The sequence below is a fragment of the Episyrphus balteatus genome, chromosome 2 (genome assembly GCF_945859705.1).
Source record: "Episyrphus balteatus chromosome 2, idEpiBalt1.1, whole genome shotgun sequence".
NCBI classification, from domain to species: domain Eukaryota; kingdom Metazoa; phylum Arthropoda; class Insecta; order Diptera; family Syrphidae; genus Episyrphus; species Episyrphus balteatus.
This window is the reverse complement of record NC_079135.1, coordinates 116378246-116387120: the sequence shown is the minus strand read 5'-3', so window position 1 is coordinate 116387120 and position 8875 is coordinate 116378246. Positions and strand designations below refer to the sequence as shown.

The 8875-nt window shown below is 48.1% G+C and overlaps 1 non-coding gene across 1 annotated transcript; it reads right to left on the bottom strand.

Moving 5' to 3' along the window:
- Positions 1-8533: 8533 nt before the first annotated feature.
- On the bottom strand, positions 8534-8605 carry Trnaa-ugc (transfer RNA alanine (anticodon UGC)). The gene has a single exon. It is a non-coding gene; the product is annotated as a tRNA-Ala (tRNA).
- Between the last annotated feature and the right edge of the window lie 270 nt (positions 8606-8875).

The following is an 8875-nucleotide window of genomic DNA, read 5'->3' as shown; positions in this document are numbered from 1 at the left end:
ATAACTTATTAAGCTCATAAAAAACGAATAGCTCGATAGAAAATTTTAAAAAAGCTTTTTTTTTACTATTTAGACCACAAGGAACATTTCTGCATCAAAACATATGGAGTGCAAGATACTTCGAGTAGTGTCGCGTTCAAACGACCCGTGAGTGGTATAATCGGGTTTTTGGATTTTTTTCAAAATTCCGAGAAAATTAAGTTTGAAAGTTCGGGTAAATTGTTTTTTTCGAAAAATCCCCGAACCTTTGAACGCTCCTGGAAGCTAAACCGCTTGAGAGAAATTTTTGGCAGTGATGCCAAATGCTAGCTTGTGTCATGGGCTTACGCTTTGCACATTGTCAGATTTTTAAAAAGCTCATCTTCCATGTTAAACTTCCAAATGATGCCTATTTTTTCAGCATCGGGCTTAACTTTTTTTTTAACCTTTAAGTTCTTCCACTTTGAGAACGCGTGGACCTACAGTGATGGGAGTTGTACCCAAATGTAGGTTAGAGTCCCCGTTACCTTTGGGTATCAAAAAAATTTTTTCCCCTTTTTCAAAATCCCGAGATATAGGCGTTGGAAGTTGGTGGAAGATGTCCCGAAGATGTCCCGAGCATGTCTTGAAGATGTCCCGAAGATGTCCCGAAGATGTCCCGAGCATGTCCCGAAGATGTCCCGAAGATGTCCCGAGCATGTCCCGAAGATGTCCCGAAGATGTCCCGAAGATGTCCCGAAGATGTCCCGAAGATGTCCCGAAGATGTCCCGAAGATGTCCCGAAGATGTCCCGAAGATGTCCCGAAGATGTCCCGAAGATGTCCCGAAGATGTCCCGAAGATGTCTCGAAGATGTCCCGAAGATGTCCCGAGCATGTCCCGAAGATGTCCCGAAGATGTCCCGAAGATGTCCCGAAGATGTCCCGAGCATGTCCCGACGATGTCCCGAAGATGTCATGAAGATGTCCCGAAGATGTCCCGAAGATGTCCCGAAGATGTCCCTAAGATGTCCCGAAGTTGTCCCGAAGATGTCCCGAAGATGTCCCGAAGATGTCCCGAAGATGTCCCGAAGATGTCCCGAAGATGTCCCGAGCATGTCCCGAAGATGTCCCGAAGATGTCCCGAAGATGTCCCGAAGATGTCCCGAAGATGTCCCGAAGATGTCCCGAGCATGTCCCGAAGATGTCCCGAAGATGTCATGAAGATGTCCCGAAGATGTCCCGAAGATGTCCCGAAGATGTCCCGAAGATGTCCCGAAGATGTCCCGAAGATGTTCCGAAGATGTCCCGAAGATGTCCCGAAGATGTCCCGAAGATTTCCCGAAGATGTCCCGAAGATGTCCCGAAGATGTCCCGAAGATGTCCCGAAGATGTCCCGAAGATGTCCCGAAGATGTCCCGAAGATGTCCCGAAGATGTCCCGAAGATGTCCCGAAGATGTCCCGAAGATGTCCCGAGCATGTCCCGAAGATGTCCCGAAGATGTCCCGAAGATGTTCCGAAGATGTCCCGAAGATGTCCCTAAGATGTCCCGAAGATATCCCGAAGATGTCCCGAGCATGTCCCGAAGATGTCCCGAAGATGTCCCGAAGATGTCCCGAGCATGTCCCGAAGATGTCTCGAAGATGTCCCGAAGATGTCCCGAAGATGTCCCGAAGATGTCCCGAAGATGTCCCGAAGATGTCCCGAAGATGTCCCGAAGATGTCCCGAGCATGTCCCGAAGATGTCCCGAAGATGTCCCGAGCATGTCCCGAGCATGTCCCGAGCATGTCCCGAAGATGTCCCGAAGATGTCCCGAAGATGTCCCGAAGATGTCCCCAAGATGTCCCGAAGATGTATCGAAGATGTCCCGAAGATGTCCCGAGCATGTCCCGAAGATGTCCCGAGCATGTCCCGAAGATGTCCCGAGCATCTCCCGAAGATGTCCCGAAGATGTCCCGAGCATGTCCCGAAGATGTCCCGAGAATGTCCCGAAGATGTCCCGAGCATGTCCCGAAGATGTCCCGAAGATGTCCCGAGCATGTCCCGAAGATGTCTCGAAGATGTCCCGAGCATGAGCTTATATTCTCAGCTACCCGATAGTGGTATAATCGGGTTTTTGGATTTTTTTCAAAATTCCGAGAAAATTAAGTTTGAAATTCTTATGCCTTATTCCGTGACCTTTCTTTATTAAATAAATTTTATCTTCTTCGCTGGCTATAGGTCTTGTTTCGATTTTATCTAAACTTCTTTGTCGACGTTTCACGTGTGCTTACACCCTTCTTCAGGACTAAGAAAAAATAATTCTAAAAAATGCTAAAACGTATAGAATAAATACTTATCTTTAATCTTTTTATCTCCAATTAATTGCTGTAAAAGGTTTTTTTAGGTTTTTTTGTCTCGCTTCAATATTTCAAAAATCAATAAAAAATGTCTTGAAAAAGACGTTTTCTGTTATTGAAATTTCAACAGCAATTAATTGGAGATAAAAAGATTAAAGATAAGTATTTATTCTATACGTTTTAGCATTTTTTAGAATTATTTTTTCTTAGTCCTGAAGAAGCGTGTAAGCACACGTGAAACGTCGACAAAGAAGTTTAGATAAAATCGAAACAAGACCTATAGCCAGCGAAGAAGATAAAATTTATTAAGTTTGAAAGTTCGGGTAAATTGTTTTTTTCGAAAAATCCCCGAACCTTTGAACGCTCCTGGAAGCTAAACCGCTTGAGAGAAATTTTTGGCAGTGATGCCAAATGCTAGCTTGTGTCATGGGCTTACGCTTTGCACATTGTCAGATTTTTAAAAAGCTCATCTTCCATGTTAAACTTCCAAATAATGCCTATTTTTTCAGCATCGGGCTTAACTTTTTTTTTAACCTTTAAGTTCTTCCACTTTGAGAACGCGTGGACCTACAGTGATGGGAGTTGTACCCAAATGTAGGTTAGAGTCCCCTTTACCTTTGGGTATCAAAAAATTTTTTCCCCTTTTTCAAAATCCCGAGATATAGGCGTTGGAAGTTGGTGGAAGATGTCCCGAAGATGTCCCGAGCATGTCCCGAAGATGTCCCGAAGATGTCCCGAGCATGTCCCGAAGATGTCCCGAAGATGTCCCGAGCATGTCCCGAAGATGTCCCGAAGATGTCCCGAAGATGTCCCGAAGATGTCCCGAAGATGTCCCGAGCATGTCCCGAAGATGTCCCGAAGATGTCCCGAAGATGTCCCGAGCATGTCCCGACGATGTCCCGAAGATGTCATGAAGATGTCCCGAAGATGTCCCGAAGATGTCCCGAAGATGTCCCGAAGATGTCCCGAAGATGTCCCGAAGTTGTCCCGAAGATGTCCCGAAGATGTCCCGAAGATGTCCCGAAGATGTCCCGAAGATGTCCCGAAGATGTCCCGAAGATTTCCCGAGCATGTCCCGAAGATGTCCCGAAGATGTCCCTAAGATGTCCCGAAGATGTCCCGAAGATGTCCCGAGCATGTCCCGAAGATGTCCCGAAGATGTCCCAAAGATGTCCCGAAGATGTCCCAAAGATGTCCCGAAGATGTCCCGAAGATGTCCCGAAGATGTCCCGAAGATGTCCCGAAGATGTCCAGAAGATGTCCCGAAGATGTCCCGAAGATGTCCCGAAGATGTCCCGAGCATGTCCCGAAGATGTCCCGAAGATGTCCCGAAGATGTCCCAAGATGTCCCGAAGATGTCCCGAAGATGTCCCGAAGATATCCCGAAGATGTCCCGAGCATGTCCCGAAGATGTCCCGAAGATGTCCCGAAGATGTCCCGAAGATGTCCCGAAGATGTCCCGAGCATGTCCCGAAGATGTCCCGAAGATGTCCCGAAGATGTCCCGAAGATGTCCCGAAGATGTCCCGAAGATGTCCCGAAGATGTCCCGAAGATGTCCCGAAGATGTCCCGAAGATGTCCCGAGCATGTCCCGAAGATGTCCCGAAGATGTCCCGAAGATGTCCCGAAGATGTCCCGAAGATGTCCCGAGCATGTCCCGACGATGTCCCGAAGATGTCATGAAGATGTCCCGAAGATGTCCCGAAGATGTCCCGAAGATGTCCCGAAGATGTCCCGAAGTTGTCCCGAAGATGTCCCGAAGATGTCCCGAAGATGTCCCGAAGATGTCCCGAAGATGTCCCGAAGATGTCCCGAAGATTTCCCGAGCATGTCCCGAAGATGTCCCGAAGATGTCCCGAAGATGTCCCGAAGATGTCCCGAAGATGTCCCGAGCATGTCCCGAAGATGTCCCGAAGATGTCATGAAGATGTCCCGAAGATGTCCCGAAGATGTCCCGAAGATGTCCCGAAGATGTCCCGAAGATGTCCCGAAGATGTCCCGAAGATGTCCCGAAGATGTCCCGAAGATGTCCCGAAGATGTCCCGAGCATGTCCCGAAGATGTCCCGAAGATGTCCCGAAGATGTCCCAAGATGTCCCGAAGATGTCCCGAAGATGTCCCGAAGATATCCCGAAGATGTCCCGAGCATGTCCCGAAGATGTCCCGAAGATGTCCCGAAGATGTCCCGAAGATGTCCCGAAGATGTCCCGAGCATGTCCCGAAGATGTCCCGAAGATGTCCCGAAGATGTCCCGAAGATGTCCCGAAGATGTCCCGAAGATGTCCCGAAGATGTCCCGAAGATGTCCCGAAGATGTCCCGAAGATGTCCCGAAGATGTCCCGAAGATGTCCAGAAGATGTCCCGAAGATGTCCCGAAGATGTCCCGAAGATGTCCCGAAGATGTCCCAAAGATGTCCCGAAGATGTCCCGAGCATGTCCCGAAGATGTCCCGAAGATGTCCCGAGCATGTCCAGAAGATGTCCCGAGAATGTCCCGAAGATGTCCCGAGCATGTCCCGAAGATGTCCCGAAGATGTCCCGAGCATGTCCCGTAGATGTCCCGAAGATGTCCCGAAGATGTCCCGAAGATGTCCCGAAGATGTCCCGAAGATGTCCCGAAGATGTCCCGAAGATGTCCCAAAGATGTCCCGAAGATGTCCCGAAGATGTCCCGAGCATGTCCCGAAGATGTCCCGAAGATGTCCCGAAGATGTCCCGAAGACGTCCCGAAGATGTATCGAAGATGTCCCGAGCATGTCCCGAAGATGTCCCGAAGATGTCCCGCAGATGTCCCGAAGATGTCCCGAAGATGTCCCGAAGATGTCCCGAGCATGTCCCGAAGATGTCCCGAAGATGTCCCGAAGATGTCCCGAAGATGTCCCGAAGATATCCCGAAGATGTCCCGAGCATGTCCCGAAGATGTCCCGAAGATGTCCCGAAGATGTCCCGAAGATGTCCCGAAGATGTCCCGAGCATGTCCCGAAGATGTCCCGAAGATGTCCCGAAGATGTCCCGAAGATGTCCTGAAGATGTCCCGAAGATGTCCCGAAGAGGTCCCGAAGATGTCCCGAAGATGTCCCGAGCATGTCCCGAAGATGTCCCGAAGATGTCCCGAGCATGTCCCGAAGATGTCCCGAAGATGTCCCGAAGATGTCCCGAGCATGTCCCGAAGATGTCCCGAAGATGTCCCGAGCATGTCCCGAAGATGTCCCGAAGATGTCCCGAGCATGTCCCGAAGATGTCCCGAAGATGTCCCGAAGATGTCCCGAAGATGTCCCGAAGATGTCCCGAAGATGTCCCGAAGATGTCCCGAGCATGTCCCGAAGATGTCCCGAAGATGTCCCGAAGATGTCCCGAAGATGTCCCGAAGATGTCCCGAAGATGTCCCGAGCATGTCCCGACGATGTCCCGAAGATGTCATGAAGATGTCATGAAGATGTCCCGAAGATGTCCCGAAGATGTCCCGAAGATGTCCCGAAGTTGTCCCGAAGATGTCCCAAAGATGTCCCGAAGATGTCCCGAGCATGTCCCGAAGATGTCCCGAAGATGTCGCGAGCATGTCCAGAAGATGTCCCGAGAATGTCCCGAAGATGTCCCGAGCATGTCCCGAAGATGTCCCGAAGATGTCCCGAGCATGTCCCGTAGATGTCCCGAAGATGTCCCGAAGATGTCCCGAAGATGTCCCGAAGATGTCCCGAAGATGTCCCGAAGATGTCCCGAAGATGTCCCAAAGATGTCCCGAAGATGTCCCGAAGATGTCCCGAGCATGTCCCGAAGATGTCCCGAAGATGTCCCGAAGATGTCCCGAAGACGTCCCGAAGATGTCCCGAAGATGTCCCGAAGATGTCCCGAGCATGAGCTTATATTGTCAGCTACCCGATAGTGGTATAATCGGGTTTTTGGATTTTTTTTCAAAATTCCGAGAAAATCCAGTTTGAAAGTTCGGGTAAATTGTTTTTTTTCGAAAAATCCGCGAACCTTTGAACGCTCCTGGAAGCTAAACCGCTTGAGAGAAATTTTTGGCAGTGATGCCAAATGCGAGCTTGTGTCATGGGCTTACGCTTTGCACATTGTCAGATTTTTAAAAAGCTCATCTTCCGTGTTAAACCTCCAAATCATGCCTATTTTTTCAGCATCGGGCTTAACTTTTTTTTTAACCTTTAAGTTCTCCCAGTTTGAGAACGCGTGGACCTACAGTGATGGGAGTTGTACCCAAATGTAGGTTAGAGTCCCCGTTACCTTTGGGTATCAAAAAATTTTTGTTCCCCTTTTTCAAAATCCCGAGATATAGGCGTTGGAAGTTGGTGGAAGATGTCCCGAAGATGTCCCGAAGATGTCCCGAAGATGTCCCGAAGATGTCCCGAGCATGTCCCGAAGATGTCCCGAAGATGTCCCGAGCATGTCCCGAGCATGTCCCGAAGATGTCCCGAAGATGTCCCGAAGATGTCCCGAAGAGGTCCCGAAGATGTCCCGAAGATGTCCCGAGCATGTCCCGAAGATGTCCCGAAGATGTCCCGAAGATGTCCCGAAGATGTCCCGAGCATGTCCCGAGCATGTCCCGAAGATGTCCCGAAGATGTCCCGAAGATGTCCCGAAGATGTCCCGAAGATGTCCCGAAGATGTCCCGAAGATGTCCCGAAGATGTCCCGAAGATGTCCGGAAGATGTCCCGAGCATGTCCCGAAGATGTCCCGAAGATGTCCCGAAGATGTCCCGAAGATGTCCCGAAGATGTCCCGAGCATGTCCCGACGATGTCCCGAAGATGTCATGAAGATGTCATGAAGATGTCCCGAAGATGTCCCGAAGATGTCCCGAAGATGTCCCGAAGATGTCCCGAAGTTGTCCCGAAGATGTCCCAAAGATGTCCCGAAGATGTCCCGAGCATGTCCCGAAGATGTCCCGAGCATGTCCAGAAGATGTCCCGAGAATGTCCCGAAGATGTCCCGAGCATGTCCCGAAGATGTCCCAAAGATGTCCCGAGCATGTCCCGTAGATGTCCCGAAGATGTCCCGAAGATGTCCCGAAGATGTCCCGAAGATGTCCCGAAGATGTCCCGAAGTTGTCCCGAAGATGTCCCGAAGATGTCCCGAAGATGTCCCGAGCATGTCCCGAAGATGTCCCGAAGATGTCGCGAGCATGTCCAGAAGATGTCCCGAGAATGTCCCGAAGATGTCCCGAGCATGTCCCGAAGATGTCCCGAAGATGTCCCGAGCATGTCCCGTAGATGTCCCGAAGATGTCCCGAAGATGTCCCGAAGATGTCCCGAAGATGTCCCGAAGATGTCCCGAAGATGTCCCAAAGATGTCCCGAAGATGTCCCGAAGATGTCCCGAGCATGTCCCGAAGATGTCCCGAAGATGTCCCGAAGATGTCCCGAGCATGAGCTTATATTGTCAGCTACCCGATAGTGGTATAATCGGGTTTTTGGATTTTTTTTCAAAATTCCGAGAAAATCCAGTTTGAAAGTTCGGGTAAATTGTTTTTTTTTTCGAAAAATCCGCGAACCTTTGAACGCTCCTGGAAGCTAAACCGCTTGAGAGAAATTTTTGGCAGTGATGCCAAATGCGAGCTTGTGTCATGGGCTTACGCTTTGCACATTGTCAGATTTTTAAAAAGCTCATCTTCCATGTTAAACTTCCAAATCATGCCTATTTTTTCAGCATCGGGCTTAACTTTTTTTTTAACCTTTAAGTTCTCCCAGTTTGAGAACGCGTGGACCTACAGTGATGGGATATGTACCCAAATGTAGGTTAGAGTCCCCGTTACCTTTGGGTATAAAAAAAAATGTTTTCCCCTTTTTAAAAATCCCGAGATATAGGCGTTGGACATATCCCGTGAGATATGTCTCATGAGACATTTCGTGAGACATTTCACGTGAGACATGTCTCATAAGACATTTCACGTGAGACATTTCGCGTGAGACATGTCTCATGAGACATTTCTCATGAGATATTTCACGTGAGACATTTCACGTGAGACATGCCTCTTGAGACATGTCCCATGAGACGGGTCATGTCTCATGAGACATTTCTCATGGTTTTTCATAACATCGGTCTATCATAACTTCGGATTTTCGCATAGCTCTGGTATTCATAACTCCGTTACTATTTCTTTAAAATGATATCAATATTTGTTTGTCGATAACAAAAATTTACCTTGAGATATTGAATATTTCATATTTTAGGTCCGACATTTTTATGTAACAACACACAAATTAAAACAAAAAAAAAAAAACAAATTTGGAGATGCCGGGGATCGAACCCGGGGCCTTTCACATGCAAAGCGAACGCTCTACCACTGAGCTACATCCCCTAGGTATTGATTAATAAACACTGATTTCAGTAGAACATTTTGAAAAAAAAACTAAAAATATAGTTTCCCTTTCCAGTAAGTAAAACAGAGTATCCACATTATTTGTAGATACTCTGTAGCAATAACAATCTTTTTCCTATCACTTTTAGTTAATAAAATAGGTTTTTGATCTATTTTCTAAATTCACTTCTATTTACCCTATTATTTCAAATTTCTTAAAATTCTGCATATTCAAATTTTCTCTTGCATGATATTATTTTACACCACTAA